At 37.1% G+C, this 16,561-nt stretch overlaps 1 protein-coding gene across 8 annotated transcripts in view; it reads right to left on the bottom strand.

Annotated features, from left to right (window-relative positions):
• The window catches only part of HDAC9 (histone deacetylase 9), a 941,976-nt gene that overhangs the window by 870,144 nt on the left and 55,271 nt on the right, over positions 1-16,561 (bottom strand). The window lies entirely within an intron of this gene.

The raw sequence follows: 16,561 nt of genomic DNA, 5'->3' as shown, positions 1-16,561 counted from the left end.
ATTATATAGCATTTTAAACTATCATTATCAAAGACTTCCTCTACAGATAGGACCTCTTGCCAAAAAGAAATGTTTAATGGACTAAAAAGAAACCAAAAAGGCCATAAACTATAAGAGTGACAGAAAGCTCCCATGATGATTTCCACTTCTTCTTAAAGTCTTTTGTAATCTTGTTCCAGCCCCAAAAAATAGCAACCATAGTCTTTCTAGGAGTCAAACTAACTGGATGGACTTTTTAAAAGGAATTTAAGGGACTTTCTGCTTTTAATTTGAATGTACTTCCACTTCTAGACACTTAGAGGAAAAGCAACTGGAAGGACATTTTCCTAAGAGTTTACTGGAATGTCAAACTTAAGAAAGAAGCAGCAGCTTTTAAAATTACACTTAATGAGTTTCTTACTAAAATAGTATATCCCAATTGCACTATTTTTATAGACAGATGCAGTAACTCTGAGAATTATATACTCCTTTATCTTCAGAATCCAACATATTTATTGTGACTCGTTTTTCCATCACTATTTTGAAAGTGTTATTGCTATTTTTGCAAAATTTATAAAGCCAGATATAAATATATATTTTCTTTGGAGAACTTTATAACATCACCAAGAATACTATAATACTTTATATGGTCTCTAAATAGAAATGTGCTATTTAGTTATTCAAACAGCTAAGTAGTGCCATTAGATCTAGCAGGCTACTTCTCATCACATCCTTGGCGCTCAATAAGTATTAAGATTGAATAACAATTAAAATGTACATTTTTATAAATATCCTTCAAAAATTATATTGATGTGCTGTTTTATTAACATCATCTGAAGAGTCTTGATTTCTATGTTAATGAGAAAGCAACATCTCTAAAGAAAGATAAAATGAAGGGCAAATTTTTTAATTTTATATCAAGAAATAGACATTCTGACATTAGTTTTAGATAAAAATTGTTCAATGTGATATTTACTATAATAATAACATCACCCTTTGGGAGGCCAGGGCAGGTAGATCAGTTGAGGTCAGGAGTTTGAGACCAGCCTGGCCAAGATGGTGAAACCCCGTCTCTACTAAAAACACAAAAAATTAGCCAGGCATGGGAGTGGACACCTGTAATCCCAGCTACTCAGGAGGCTGAAGCAGGAGAACCACTTGAACCTGGGAGGTGGAAGTTGCAGTGGGCCAAGATAGTGCCACTCCACTCCAGCCTGGGCAACAAAAGCAAAACTCTATCTCAAAAAGAATAATAATAATAATAATGATAATAAACATAAATATAAACATCACTCACATTGTTCTTTATAGTTACAAAGTGCTTTTAGACATGTCACCATATTTGATATTACTTTCATAAGAACCACGCTAATAGATAACTTGTAACTCTCTCCTCTCACCCTGGACCTAATAGGTGAGGAAACTGAGATGCTATCTGCTTCATAATTAAAAGTAAATAAAATAAAAGTTAAATTTACTTGAATTTGAATTTACAGACTATCTTAAATTAACAAGCGTGAACTTCAAGATTTTGTCATTCTTATTTTTTTACCTTGTGCTCTGAAACATTTTATAAATGCTCTTGATACATTCTTGATTCTCAGTGGCACAATTTGATTAAGAATAACAAATAGAAAGCGACAGGAAAGCTTTAGAGAATGTAAGTGAAGCAGCTCTGAAAAGTACCTTCCATCAAGGGCATAGTTAGTGTTATTCTTAAAAAAAATGTTTTTCATCTTTAATGTCACTTTGTACAATTGATACTTGTGTATTTGCCAGTATAACTCAAATTTAGCCAATAATTTCTAACAGTTCAACAGCAGTCAATGTCTACCACTTATTTCCACAAAAAAACACATAACAACTCTCCATGATATGCTGATTTGTGGCTGGGTATGTAATAGTTGGGTTTTGATTTCATAGCTCCAAACCTAAGTTGCAAAGTAAATCTGGGATGGAAATATAAATTTGACTTACAAATATCAAGTCTTTTTGAAAGTAAAACAACTCCCCTTGCCTTCAGTCTTTTTAATAACTGCCTCCTTATGACACATTGCTCTAACATTTATGAAAATGTTATCTGAATACTCTTTTAATGAAAATTAATAGGCATTTCTATATTGATATTCACTAGTTTCCATTTACTGCATTTCCATTTCCAATAATCCACATTAAATCAAAGTTATCATTACTGCCACAGCTGCACAAGTAGAATATGGTCATTTAAGGAGTTCTCCTAAAATGTTTCAGGGATACGGATCTGCTGTACATATGTGCACATCACATGTATGGATGCAACATAGGCTATATATGCTTCCCTCTCCTCATAGCCACAAAATCAGATTAGCAGCCTGATCCACACCTTTTAGGGACAAAATTGATATATAATTTTATACAAATTAAGACCACTTTAAGTTGCCTGGAAAAGAAAGAAGGGTCAATGGCCAACATCTGTCAATGAGAATGGGGAATTTATTCTCAAATCTTCCCACACTTCTTTATCCAAATGGGCTGCAGAGTAATAGACTGTTTAGAAGTTCCCCTTATATATTAGTCATTCTTATGATAAGTCTGAACTAGAAATAATAGGAAACTGGCCTTCAGGTGGGTAGATAACAAAAAAGAATAGAAAAATTATACAAATTGTTTGTAAGTACAGATTATCAAAACATATAATAGAAATATATCTGTTTTCAATTAATAGTTTCAATGAATTTTAACATGAGTTTCTCCATGCTGTAAAAAACATATCCATATAGGTGCACATTGAAGGAAATAAACACAAGTGCAGCCAAAACAACTACTGCTACGAATCCTTTGTCTCTTAAGATCCAGGAATGGTTATTTTGGTTCTTGACTATATAAATCCACAATAAAAGACTAAGAATCCTTCGCTTCAAAAAGATCATCTCTGACTACAATTTTGTCAGCTCCCTGAAAGTACATTACTACTGTAATATCCTCGACTGGAGCACAGGGCAACAACTCAAGACAGTGACATCTTGCAGTCTCAGCTTACCCATGCAGCCAGAAAAAAAGACGGCACTACCACATTTCACTATCCCAGCCTATTACTGTCCTTAACATCATACGTGGTGGTCTTCCATGGGTCCTTTAACCATTCCACCTGCTCAATAGTAATAGCATCACAAGTCAGAAGAGCTTTACATGTCACAAAGAAATTGCACATGGAGTATCTCTTCTGATCTTCAGCCCTTTGGGGTACACTGAATCAGCTGTTATTATTCCCATTTTACCAACAAGGCGTCTGAGGTGTAAAGAGGTTCAGGAATTTGTTTACAGATATGTGGCTGGCAAATGGAGGGCTGATCCTGTAACTCTTAGCCCAGTGCTTTCTTCGTAGCATTGCAAGGAATTACAGGTCACTTGAGCAGAGCTGTCTGAACATCAAGACCTTGCCTATCTAGTCATTACAACTTCAGTAATGGCTCATTGAGATGCAGGTCTTCTTTACTAAAGGACCTATCAAGCCATTGAATAGATCAAACTCAGTCACAAAACATGATACAATGAATCCAAAAGTTGCCATAAAAGTCCACAAATCATCTCACAACACAAGCTTTCAAATTTGACTTAGACTTCACGTTTCTTGAATATCACAATAACCATTTTGGCTTTTAACTACACTCTGAGCTTCTTATTACAGTTGTCTTTTTTCCCCACTTGTGGGTAACTAGTATTATTTTGGATAGTGTGCTACTAAAAAAGGAGACCACTTTTGTAGTCTATGCAGGTAACAAAAACTTTGTCTATTTAAATCTAATATATCTTCCTCATGGCTAGGGCAAGTCAAAATGTACAGTTCAGTCTACACAGCCATTCACACTTATCTACAGGTCCTTCTCAAATTGAGCCATTAACCATGGTTCCTCTATAGAGTATGCTTCAAAAACTCAGTTTATCATAATCACTATACAGATCATTTATTGGTGGGAAAAGCTTACTGTGCCAACACATTGAACACCAAGAGATTCATTAGATCCTCAGTCTCTCTCTCTCTCTCTCATGCCTTAGAACCTGAAATTCTGCTGTAATTTTAACTTTGGAGAAAAGCATTAGAAAACTGCTCAACATTATGTTCAACTCAACAGCCCTTACTGAGCACATACAAGACACACTATTACCCAATATGGAAACCTTAAATTCTATTTCATTTATCTGTTTCTTGCTTTTACCATAGACAGTCACCAGAATCAGAACACTGACCTCTTAAAAATATCTTTCTTATCTGAATCCTCCTTTCCATTTCAATTAATACTGCTTTGGCTCAATTAATTGTTTGTTCTTGATTGGATTCTTAATCTAGTCTTCTATCTGGTATCCCTGCCTCCAGAGAAGGTATAAATGAATGAATGAGTCAGTAACTACAATTTGGTGACACACAGCTCCTTAATTGGTATTCAAGTGCCTTCATAACTGGTCTCCTTTCATCCCACTTTTCCTCCTTCCTTCTTTTCCTCATGTATGATCCCTATGGTTTCAGGCAATCTGTGATTACTCCTAGAGTGATGTTCAACATTATTAGCTACTACTGAAGGACAGGCTACTCAGAATGAACACCTGTATGAGCACTGGTGGAGCTTTACTAAAACACATCAGCTGACTATGAGTCCTGACTATTCCTACACGGTATCATTCGCATTCCATGCTTTTGTGTCTCTGCAAAGGATACTATTACCTTTTCTGCACCTCCCACCTTGAATTCTTGGAGTTTTTTTGGTTGGTTGGTTTTTGAGGTAGGGTCTCACTTTGTCTCACGTGATCACAGCTCATTGCAGCTTCAACCTCCCGGGCTCAAGTGATCCTCCCACCTTAGCCTCCTGAGTAGCTGAGACTACAGGCGTGTGCCACCATGCCCACCTAACATTTTTACTTTTCTTTGTAGAAACAATTTATCCCCATCATCCTGCCCCAGCCTCGCAAAGTGCTGGGATTACAGGTGTGAGCCACCGCACCCAGCTGTACCTTGAACTCTTTAAGGCCATATCGAAATGAGAATTCTTAGCCAACCACTCCAAGTAAAAGATCAGCTTTCTTATCTATGTTTCCATTGTACCTTGTATCATACCCATAATAACATCACATAGGTTAGACAATAATAATGCCTCCTTATGTTAGTGGAGTACTTTCATCCATGATGAGGCTATGTTCTTCAGTTCAGGGACTGCACTACATTCATCTTTGTAACCCCCACACCTAGCAGAGAACCTGGTACATGGCAGGTACACAATAAGTTCCTGATGAATAAGTGAACAGGTAGTAAGAACTAAACCAATGATTCTGTAGTTATGCAACTTTGAGGCAGAATCACTTATCCAATTTGTTAGTATAAATTCCTGAAGGACTAGTACACAGTCCTTGGATTTGGAACAGAGAAAGAAAGAAAAATATTCTTGAGTTTGGGCCACCATCTAGAAAGAGCAAACCTAGATGGGATGGGTGCCTGCATGGGTTGGGAAGACACCAGACATCCCCAAACTTTGCCCATGAATTATGTTGACCAAGATAGGGTTACTTCCTAGGCTTTTCAATTAAAGTAATTTCTTAGCTCATTGAAAGGATTCCATTTCTCTCTCACCTTATTAGCATCAGCTTTTTTTCCCCAAGGACATCCATCTTTTTATCAGACATGCTCTACAAACTCCAGTTGGCCTCAAAACAATCAAACCACTTATTCATGAAGACAAGGGAACGTGGGATGCAGAGATGTAAGGATACTTGTTTCCCTTCAACTTTTTTTTTAATTATTTTTTTTTTATTATACTGTTACGTTCTAGGGTACTGTGCATAAGTTGCAGGTTTGTTACATATGTATACTTGTGCCATGTTGGGTGCTGCACCCACATCAACTCGTCAGCACCCATCACTCGTCAGCACCCATCAACTCGTCATTTACATCAGATATACTCCCAATGCATCCTCCCTCCCCTCCCCATGATAGGCCGGTGTGTGATGTTCCTTCCAGTCCAAGTGATCTCATTGTCTCAGTTCCACCTATGAGTGAGAACATGTGGTGTTCGGTTTGCTGTTCTTGTGGATAGTTTGCTAAGAATGTGGTTTCAGCTGCATCCATGTCCCTAAAAGGACACACTCATCCTTTTTTTTATGGCTGCATAGTATTCCATGGTGTATATGTGAGGCCACATTTTCTTAAAATCCGAGTCTGTCAATGATTGGACATTTGGGTTTGATTCCAAGTCTTTGCTATTGTGAATAGTGCCGCAATAAACATACGTGTGCATGTGTCTTTATAGCAGCATGATTTATAATCCTTCGGGGAATATACCCAGTAATGGGATGGCTGGGTCATATGGTACATCTAGTTCTAGATCCTTGAGGAATCGCCATACTGTTTTCCATAATGGTTGAACTAGTTTACAGTCCCACCAACAGTGTAAAAGTGTTCCTATTTCTCCACATCCTCTCCAGCCCTTCAACTTTAAGTAACAGTAGCAGGACTGTGCTCACGGTGCTCCCGACAATATGTATGTTGTCCTCAGGAACAGAATGATAAGAGTCTAGGACTCTAGGGGTTCTAGGGACTGGGAAACTGATGGGCACAAGCAAGAGCCACACCAGCAATGCAGTTGGTGATTTAACCTTCCCTAATACCATAACAGACACCTGCTGCTCCGATTCACCAAATGTGCTGGCAAAGACTGGCATATCAACTACTTTTGGCTCACTCTGGACTCTGGGGAGTGATCTATGCAAGACTATTGGTTTCACTCCCCACCTGCATTGCCAAAGGTTTGCTGAATTCACCCTTTGAGTATACCTAGGAGCAGAACATGTCACCCAGAAGGCCACACATCTCACATAGAGTCTCTGTGCTTACATTTTAAAAGCAAATAATAGGCTCCATTCTAAGACTTTTAGGAGAACCATTTAAGAACAGGCTACATTGTTGGGTGTAATATAGAGCAGGGAACGCAGCTTGGGAGGTTAGTTATGCATATATTTTGCATATTTAAGATAAGATTCAGTAGTCTATACTATAAATATAACTCAATGGTAACATCTAAAAATACATAACATAATCAGGAATGGTCTGCTGGATATTGCATTTCATAAGAACAAATCTTGCCAACTACAGTACCTGCACTAATAAAAATAGACCTTTTCGTAGTAAGCCTTGATTTTTAAAACACTGGGCTTAGCCCCAGGGTATCCAGTACCCAACCCATATTCCAAATGCCTCTACATCATAAACATCATTTTATCAAAAAGTCTTACTCCACTGATTTTTATTGGACCATCTTTGAAGGCCCTATCTGCAACTCCCCTCCTTGGACAATAGGAAGTCACAGTCACCATTATCACCAATTTGAGTTTAAAAGGAGACTCACAATGCCCAGAAACTGCAGGATATACAGGCTTCTTTTCAGTCGTGGCAAAGGGGTTGTTTAAAAAAAAAAGAAAAGAAAGAAAGAAAAAAAAAAAAAAAAAGCTTTGTCTACCTGTAAATACACACTGGACAGAAGTCTAAAATAGAATTGTGAAAAGGAAGTAATAGTCGAAGTGAAGGAACTTGTAACAGACAACCTCTGATACCTGTGCAGCAGGAGGGCTTTGTAACTCACACGCTATAACCTTCCCTGCAGAAAACTGCCGACCAAGCATGTTGAAAAGAACCCGTCTCCCTGGTCTACTACCTCACCTGTGTGGAGGCATGGGTTATGATCAGCTAGCCAAATACAAAAGACCTTTAGCCATCATTGTAATTTAGAGCGATATGATTCTCTTTTTCAAGCTTCGATATTGTGTACATTTTTTAAAATTCTGTGATTTCTTTAATCATAGTTCTTTAATGCTGCAACTCAACTCTGGAAGATCTGATAATTCCCACGTTGAGCAAAGTGCTCTTGTAAAATGTTTCACTAGCTGGGTGGTCTGGAAGTCAATTAACCTCTCTGAGTCTAGTTGCTTAAACATGAATTATTTAACTTATGAGGTCATTGTGAGGCTTGAAGGAAATAAATGTAAAGTAATCACTGGTAAGGTGAAGGTGCTCAAAAACATATAGAAATTTTATTTTACTTCAGGCCAAATTTTATCCCAAGAGAAAACAGTGACACACGGTGCCTCTCACTGTGGAACAGAGTCCTGCAGCACAACTATTAATCTTCCTCACTCCACTAGGGTTACAACAGGGATCTAATTACTAAAGCTTTTTTTTATTCTTTTTCTTTCTTTTAGAAGGCAAAGGTGTACTCTAAGGAAATATATTGTGCTATGCTTTGCTTGGGAATATACCATGTTTACTTTAATCTTTCACTCACGTTAGTTATACAAAAAAAATCACTTGGGTGTTAACAGAAAGAAAAACATTCGAATAGAAAAAAAAAAACTGTAAGTTAGAAAGAGGTATCATTTTGCAGAAATTTGAAGGGAAGCATGAAGTCTGTTCCCCTGATATTGTATAGATCTTTCTATAAAGAACTTGAATATGTTTTAACAAATTGGCTTGGGAATTTCAATAGACCCTAAGGTCCCTCTATTTTGGGAAGGTTATCACTGATCATTTTACTCACTCCCTCTATCTGTTGCTGGCAGTCCATACAATTTTAAGCCAGCCAAGACACATCTCGAGGCACAAGTAGATGTGCCCCTCAGGTGAAGAAGTGATAACAGAAAATATCCACACGATGAAGAAGGACACCAGTATGAGTCTTAAGTCACCAGGGCCATTGCTCAAAGATGTGAGGTACATGGTACCCTCCCCAACCAAGACCCACATTGACACTGTTTACGCCTCATCCCTCCCACCTTGGCAGAATAGGTTCTAGAGGCAGGGACCCTAAAGCCAATTCGCGCTGACTTCCTAGAACTAAATCAAAAGGAAAACCCCAACTTTCCATGCCCAAGTAAAGGGACCAAAGGCGCAACTCTCCCCATCTTTTTCTGCATGGCAGATGAGAAACTGAAAGTACCTCTGATTGGACCCCTCCCGCAACCAATCAGGCTGATAGAAGGCCAAGTCTTCATTTGTATAGAACGTTATAACTTCACTTCAGCCTCTGATTGGTCGCTTTCTTCAACCAATCACACTGGTCGTGAGCGACTACTGCATTTACGCAGGTTGTACACCAAGTAACAAATGGGAAACCTCTAGAGGGTATTTGAACCCCAGAAAATTCCATAACCAGGCTCTTGAGCCCCTATGCTCAGGCCACTCCCACCCTGTGGAGTGTACTTTCATTTTCAGTAAGTCTCTGCTTTTGTCGCTTTATTCTTTCCTTGCTTTGTCTGTGCGTTTGGTCCAATTCTTTTCACCGCTAACACATTTGTGACCCTCCTTTCTACTAGGTTTCTCCAGAATCCCTTGCAATTGATTAGGCCATTGGTTATTTGGCCCCTTTCTAAATAACTTACCTTTACTAATGAGCTGAACCAAGCTCATCTCCCATCTTTATCTCCATCTCCTCCTCCCCTTCCAAAGAAATCTACTTTATACCTACAACTTACTTCAATTCTGTCCCTCTCTGGTTCTTTTCTAGCCAATGCTGTTCCTTTGTCTACAGATACTTCCTTGTGAAAACACACCAGTACACCTAATTTAGGATACACCTAAATTTCCAGAATACATCAATTTGTAAAAAAATTTGTAAAAAATGACTCATATCAGATATTGTGCTCTTTGAACTTCACCCTATCAATTAGTACTGACTTTTCTAACTTACATAAACTTTATATTCAAGTTAAGAACAACCCAAGTTCATGCTATGGAATCTTGTGGACTATATTGTGCATAGGAGCAAGTTTTAGCTCTGCTTGAATGTAACATGTACTTACTGAATGCTTGCTAGGAATGTTCAGAGCTGGGAGAGTGGTTCAGATAGCTCCTGCCTCCCAGATTTCATACCAGTGATTTCTCAGAGTACAGTTCAAGAGCCCCTCTGAAAATGCAGATGCAGACACTCAGGACTTACCTGAGACCTTCTGAATCAGAATCTTTAGGATAAGGGCCCAGAAACAGCATTTTAAACAAGTTTCCATGGTGATTCTTAACTGAGCTAAAGTATCAGAAGCACAAGAGAAACAACATATGCATATGAACAATTAAGAAACAAAATAACAAACATATAGAGAGAGTAGCACAAGGAAAAGTACCCTGACTTTGTAGTCTGGCTAACCTTAATGCAAATTCCAATTGCTGTAGTTTCACAGGCAAATTATTTACCATTCTGACGTTCAGTTTCCTTACTGGTAAGTTGCTGGCTCTAATAGCTACTTGCAGGGTCACTAGGGATGAGTGATAATATATTTAAAACACTTAGCATAGTGCTCAATCATTATGACATTCAGGGCCTCTGTGTTACAAACTGCCCTACGAATAGCTTACAATACAAGCTATTTTCTTTAGAAAAAAAAAAAATGGGACAGCACGAGTGCTACAGGAATTAGGAGAAGGGAGTTCTCACTGTGATTAGAGGTAGAAGGGAAGGTACATGAAAGAGCTGGTGCACAGCTTTGGGAGACTGAAATTTATTCAAACATGCATGGGTGGTAAAAATGTCCTCCTTTCCCAGAAGTTGTCCAAGTCATAGCTGCTATGCTCAATGAATTGTATACAGTTGCAAGAAAAAATTTAAAAATTACCTTGCTGTGTCCTTCAACTATTCTGTGAATTAAATGATCTGTTTTTGCATTCCTCATATCATAAAACATTTCCACTGTCAAAATTATCCTCAAAATTATCTCAAGCTTTATGCTAGTGACATGATGATAGTTTGTTGTATGTAGCACATTCCATTCCCAAGGAGATGGTGGAATTTTGTACAGACAGCTTCACAAATATGCCATCAGTTATTTATATACAAAATGATAGTACTGACCTCCTGCCAGAAGAGGGAACTCTGGATTACTATACTATGATTACAGTACAATATAGGCTGCAACTTTTTTATCATCTCTTCGAAGAACCATGTGAAAGATGTCTAGTGAGGATCAAGGAGGCTGCAAAGACATTCACCTGCTCCAGGAAGCTAACTGGCCCATGAGAGGATAAAGCCTCTTAATGATCCCATTAGCAAAACAGGCTAGTTGATTAAGCTAACTTACTCAGAGCCAATCCTATTAAACCTCATTATTCCTGTGAAGAATCAAAAGTATCTGCAACTCTATCTCAACAAATGGAGCAAAGTTTCAAATGATAAAACCTGAAAAAACAAGGTAACAATTACTGAGTATATAAATACACTGTCAGAACTCAAAACAAACTCGGCACTCAATCCACAGGACATCTATTCCCCCTGAGTGAGAAAGCCACCTTTGAAACTGAAAATCTGTATTAAAAACAAGGGAACCAAAACAATTCATTTTGTTGAAGGTAATTTCTATTAATGTCATATAGGGGAAGAGATACAGCCTTTGCTTTTATATTCCAGTTCTGCAAAAAAAAAAAAAAAAAAAAATTGCATATATATATGCAAGTATTAAGACAGACTGAGACAGATCAACACATATAAATAGCTCAATCCAACATCTGTAGCAGCCCTTTAGATTGTATTAAAGTCCTTGCTGTTTATCAGGCTGGTAAATCATATCAGCTCCTAGTTATTTAAATTGCCAGTTGCCAGGCAACCATTTCTTTTTGTCAACTGTCACTCACTCTTAAGTTCCTCTGCAATACTTCCTTAAGAAAAAAATAGTGAAAAAATCTTGACACACTTATTTTGGGCATAAAAGATGCACTTAATGTTATCTCTGATCTTCAAGAGTCTGAGAATCGAGTGATATTGGGAAAATAAAACCTGTTTAGTGAGTTGGAGGAGGAACAGTGTTGGAACAGGTAGTGATATGGATGAATATCCATACAGAAAAGTTGTGGGACTTTGCTAAAGTAAGGTCCTTTTGGGACCTGACCCACAGTAGAGGTATGTTTGTGACAAAAGCCTTACAAAAGAAAATATGCACTCCAGAGATAAGAGGTGATTCTCAGCAAAATTGGTGTCCAGTTATTATTTTTATAATCATGCTTTTCAAGGTAAGGCAGAGTCCCTTAGCCAACGAAGATAATATTGCAGTGCGTATGCAATTCACTTTGTCAATATAAGTACTTCTAGAATCGCCATTCCCTGTCTCTCTGGGCATTAGTTTCAGACCAGATCATCTCTAAAGTTCTTGCTAGCAATAACATTTTATAAACCCATCAATCTTTAAATTACACAGTTCTCAATGGCAGCCTATATAAAACTGGGCCAACCTAATAAATCAGATCTTTTTGTTGCTACATCTCAAAACAAAATAGATAGAAACATATATATATCTAGATACAAAGAAAATTATTTCAATGTATAATGTTGCTCTTTATTTGAAAATGAAGAGGGATATCTTACTTCAAGTAGGAAATGGCAGAACTTATCAACTTTGAAATTAAAATCTTTGTGCACACACACAAAAAAAAACCCTAATAAAGTGCAAAGACAAATCACACTGGGAAAAATATTGAAATGCAAATAACCTACAAGAATTAGTAATGGGATTATGGCTGAGCACTTTAGATTACATGTGTAATCCCAGAATTTGGGGAGGCTGAGGCAGGAGGATCACTTGAGACCAGGAGTTCAAGATCAGCCTGGGCAAAAATAGCAAGACCTCATTTCTACAAATTTAAAAAAAATGTAAAACCTTAGCCATGCACGGTGGTATGTGCCTGTAGTCCCAGTTACTCAGGAGGCAGAGGTGGGTGGATCACTTAAGCCCAGGAGGCCAAGACTACAGTGTGTTATGATCACACCACTGCACTCCAACCTGAGTGACAGGGTGAGACCCTGACTCTAAACAAAAAAAAAAAAAAAAAAAAAACTACTAATTATTATAATAATACTTTGCTAAATATTATAATTAACTACTAATTATGTTTTCTTTTCTTTTTTCTTACCTATAAATAAGAAAACAAAACAAAGAACAATTTAGAAATAAGAAAGGGACAGAAACAGGCAATAAACAAAAAAGACAATTTCAGCAGCTAATAATTATATGGAAAGATGCTCAATGAGATACCAAAACACATCCATCCAAGTGGGTAACATCTTAAAGTCTTATAATCCTCATGTTGGCAAGGGTATGGAACAGTTAAAATTTTCATACACTTTCAGAGACAGTATAAACACACACACCATTTAAAATAGCAATTTAAAACTATCCTGTCAAGTGGACAATGTAAAATACCCTATGATCTGTGTAGGCACAATACTATCCCCCTCCAAAGATATTCATGACCATATCCCAAGAACCTTTGATTATATTACCTCGAATGCCAAAGGGAATTAAGGTTGCAGGCAGAATTTAAGTTGCTAATAAAATGACCTAAAATCATAAGATTATCCTGGATTATTCAGAATGGCCCAGTGTATTCAGAATGGCCCAATGTATTCACAAGGATTCTTAAGAAGGGAGAGGCAAGATGTGGTCGTTCACACCTATAATCCCAGCACTTTGGGAGGTCAAGGTAGGAGGATCACCTGAGGTCACGAGTGCGAGACCAGCCTGGCCAATATGGTGAAATCCCGTCTCTACTAAAAATACAAAAAAATTAGCTGGGCGTGGTGGTGAGTGCCTGTAATCCCAGCTGCTGCTAGGGAGGCTGAGGTGGGAGAATCGCATAAGCCCCGGGGGCAGAGGTTGCAGTTAGCCAAGATTGCACCATTGCACTCCAGCCTGAGTGACAAAAGCGAGACTCTATCTCAAATAAATAAATAAATAAAGTGGAAGGGAGAGGCAGAATAGAGTCAGGCAGAAGTGGAAATGTGACTATGGAATGATAGTTGATGCAGCAGTGCTGGTTCTTCAGTCCTGCTGAAGACGCAGGAGAGAGACCATGATCCAAGGAATGTGAGCACTCTCTAGAAGCCAAAAAAGGAAAGCAAATGGATTCTTCCCTACCAGTTCAAGAAGAAACACAGCCCTGCGGATACCATGAGTTTAGCCCAGTGTGAACCATGTCAGATTTCTTATCTACAGAACTCGAAGTTAATACATTTCTGCTGTTTCAAGCCAGCACATTCAGGGTAATTTGTTTAAGTAGCAATAGGAAACTAATAAGTGACCCAACAATTCCACTCCTAGAGAAATTTCCCCACACCTTCTTGAGAAAAATCACAAAAATATTAACAGCAAGACAATGTAGAACAGAAATTCTGGAAACAGTCTAGATGTCCATCAACAGGACAATGAACATGTGAAAACTATAGCAGTTTGTATATTGGAATAATGCACAGCAATTAATATAATGGGCCTAGAGCTATATATATCAAAATGGATACACCTCAATACTTACAGTACATTAATGAGATAATAAAATAAAAAATGATTTATATAATACACCATATGTATAAAGTTCAAGAATATATGAAATCACGTCATAATATTTATAGATAAATATTTTATATTTAAAAGAATAAATGGGAATGGTAAACACCACATTCAACTCAGGATAATGGCTAACTCTGGGGAGTAAGTAAAATTTTACAAAGAGCACTTCAACTACATTTTAAATGCTTTATTTCTTAAAAACAAAAAAAAAAGTCCTCAGGTAAATAAGACAAAACATAAAGATATAATAAGTAGATGAGTATTTATTAAATTTATTATTCATATTTTTCTGGATTACTAAAATATTTCATAATAAAAAAATAAACAACATATGCTCCAATGATGTATTTTCCATGTGTCCACCGGCGAACAGGCAAACTGATTCTTCCCAAGTTCACAGAAAATGATCTCACCCAAGGAAGTATCCCTATTAACTTGCCAATTAAAAGATAAAATACCTAAAAGCAAACATCAATATTTAATCCAATTTTGTAACCTTCCAGATGTACACTAAAACAAGCAGTGTATTTTATTTTCCTTTTATTTTAAGCAATTTCATCTTAAGTCTGCAAAGTCAGGAAGTAATTCACATTGGGAGGGTTTCTTCCACATGTCTCCAAAGAGGCACACCCAGGTATGAAGAGGTCTATTTGCAAGCGGGCATTTACAAAATGGACCATAATAAATATACTGTCACCTTTCAGACAAAAAAAAAGGAGATGATTCATTTAGAAAAAAAGAGTTTAAACAAGCTGTAAGTTGTTAAGTAGACAAAATAACATTCTACATATCCTTGTCAACCCTCCACCAATGAGGATCAATAAACCTATTTACTAAAATACACAAATATTGCAGAAAAAACATAAATCCACTTTTTGTGGTTTAATATTTTTCCCTTGTTACTTATACTTCTATCAAACATGATGCAATTCCTCTTTTCTCTTTTTTAAGAGGCAATGTCTGTCTAATGCCCCAGGGCATTATGAGAAGATTAAGAAATGACTGTTCTGCTTCTTGGGAAAATGTTAAAATGAGGGGTTTTCTGATTTGAATGCTTTTCCTCCTAAACTGGAAAACTTAAACTTGTTCTCTAGGAAGCATTAATAACCTAAAATACTGGAACCAAATTGTTTTTGCTAGAAGGAAAAAATGAACACAAGAAGAATCTGAAAATAATGTGTAACTTAAATATGTAATATGAATAAAAAGTTAAAAGCATTGTTTCTGCAGCCCATTGTTGTTGAACTAAAGCTTATTCAATCTCTCAAAAAGCCAAGGTCTCTTTCTTTTAAGCCTGAGTAAACTAATTATATGTAGTTCTGGGTGGTACACAACTTAATACCTGTGCTGCCAAAATGCCAACCACAACATAAAAGCATAAACATAGCAGCTCTGAAGAAAAACTTTTTCCTTTGTTGTTTTCCTGACCAAGCCAAGCCTGAGTCCAAATAAATTTATGTCTCAATCAACGACTATGAGTATTGAAAATGAAGAGTTGCCATATCATACCTAAAATGGAAGGTAAACATATTATTCTAGATTCATTTATAGAATACTATTCAAGGTACGAATGGACTAAAAACTACTACCTAAGAAACAGTGATGTAAGAAATAGCTCAGCCAGACATTAACTTATAATCGAAGCTCTTATCCCTTTAATTGATGCCGCATTTATTCATAGCATGACAACATTCAGCATTCTGGAATTACCTGATAGGGTCCCTCTTCTTCAATAAGATGTTTCCCTTTCTTGGTCTCTTTTTCTTCTTCCTGTTTCCTTTTTTTCCCAACCAATCAGCATGAAGATTCTTTTGCTGGTGAATCAACAGTCTTACATATTTGCTATATGCTCTTTTTCCAGAGAAATATCATCTCTTGTTCCATTGACCTCTTTTGTGGGGTCTTTCTATTCTGATTCAAATTATCTCTTCTCGGGAGACCTCTATTTCTCCAAGGTTGAGCTTCCTCAACGTAACACAATAGAGATTTCTGAAACTATCTAGGCTACTCTGCTCTCCTTTAGAGGAACTTCCTCACTCACCTCTGACAGATTACCAGCATCTGAATATAACTCCTATCAAAGATTGGTGAGAAAACCATATGAGAAAAAAATCTATTGATGAGAAAACCACAAACATTTAAAAGATGTTCTCTATATTAAGTTAAAATATACCCCTCTGTAACTTCTATTTTTTTGTTTGCTCCAATCAGTCTTCGAGTGTTCCAGAATCTCTTTGTTATA

The sequence above is a fragment of the Rhinopithecus bieti genome, unplaced genomic scaffold (genome assembly GCF_001698545.2).
Source record: "Rhinopithecus bieti isolate Rb0 unplaced genomic scaffold, ASM169854v2 scaffold_19861, whole genome shotgun sequence".
Classification (NCBI taxonomy): domain Eukaryota; kingdom Metazoa; phylum Chordata; class Mammalia; order Primates; family Cercopithecidae; genus Rhinopithecus; species Rhinopithecus bieti.
This window is presented reverse-complemented; position numbering and strand designations above follow the sequence as displayed.